The sequence below is a fragment of the Trichinella spiralis genome (assembly GCF_000181795.1).
Source record: "Trichinella spiralis strain ISS 195 chromosome Unknown Scfld6, whole genome shotgun sequence".
NCBI classification, from domain to species: domain Eukaryota; kingdom Metazoa; phylum Nematoda; class Enoplea; order Trichinellida; family Trichinellidae; genus Trichinella; species Trichinella spiralis.
In genome coordinates, this window is record NW_003526945.1 from 5,341,375 (window position 1) to 5,342,821 (window position 1,447).

Genomic DNA, 1,447 nt, shown 5'->3' on the forward strand with positions numbered 1-1,447 from the left:
AACTATAGCAGTGCTAAAAACTCACTATGCTCAAAAATTGTCCTTTGAAATGATCGACAAATTATTCAACCATTTCACTTTCCGCAAATGAACCCTAAACTCAACTCGACAAGGCATGGGACGTGAAAAATGTTCAAATGCGGAAAGCCACTCAAATTCATTATAATAATACTCATGATCTACATCCAATTACTCTAATTAACAAACATCTGAATTAAATGCTCGATAACTTACAGCTCGAATTTATATAAATTACAGACTCAAGAACTCCTCAGTGAACTTTAACTAATTAGCCTAACTCAAAGAATTATACTTACCAAACTTACCCTTGTCTTCGAGATGTCTTCTTTTATCTTCTATTCTTCTGTATCTAAATGCAGAAGAATTAATGTAATGAAATAATGTTATAATAAATAAAAAACAAAGCCGTTTTTATTGCTCTTCTTCGTCTTTCATCGTATTGAAAACGCCATTGTTCATAAGCCGCACACCGTTCGCCTACAATCATTTGAAATGAGTTTCTAGAGCAACTAATAGTAGCCTCAGGAAAATTTACATAAAGTTCATTTCTATTGATTAACAAGTACGAAACGTATTTCATTTCGTTGAACAAATATTATGCAGGCCACGCATAAGCTCAAAAACAAACAGATTAAAATGCAAATTCAAATTGAAACTGCACCACGCCTTTGTTCGAAAAGATAAGATTCTTCTATATCTATTAACACACCTTACTCAGTAGTAAAGCAGAAATAGATGGAGCAAATATCATTCTAGGCTTCTGTTAGTCAACAAAGTCAATTTAACTGGTGCACTGCTAATATGAAGTTAATTTTCAAACGGCCCAATTTGCATAAAAGACAGACACTACGCAGGCAATCGTATAAGCCGACTTACGTAAGTTGGATATGCTACTCAAAGATGAATTAGAATATAATCCGAACATAATATAAACAATGAGTGTGCACACTGGTTGCGCCATCTGACAAGCAAAATTAACTAGATGAAAATTTCGATTTATCTAATGTCTATCTACATGGTGTAAAATTTTGAAAACAATATAAAGTGATAATAAAATTAAATTGAAAACGATTTCCGTATGAAAACGGTATTTTTCTGTCATGAATAATAAATAACACTATACGCTTAGTGATATTCGACCTGCTAAGAAAAGAATGAAATTAAATGCTATAGGCAAGTATAAAGTGTAAATTGAAAATTTTACCATCTTCTCCAGTTAAATCTGGACGATTACGCAAAATAATGAATTGAAATAAGGATTTGTTCAAGACCTTCAACGTTCAACTATATGTAATTAAGAATTCTGCTTTAAAAGTATTTCAAGTTTTACGCATCTTTAAATTTGAAAATTGCCTAAATACTTAAATATGCATGAATTTCATAGGAAAACATCAGAAAAGTAAGTTTTCAGTACTAAAGTTTCACC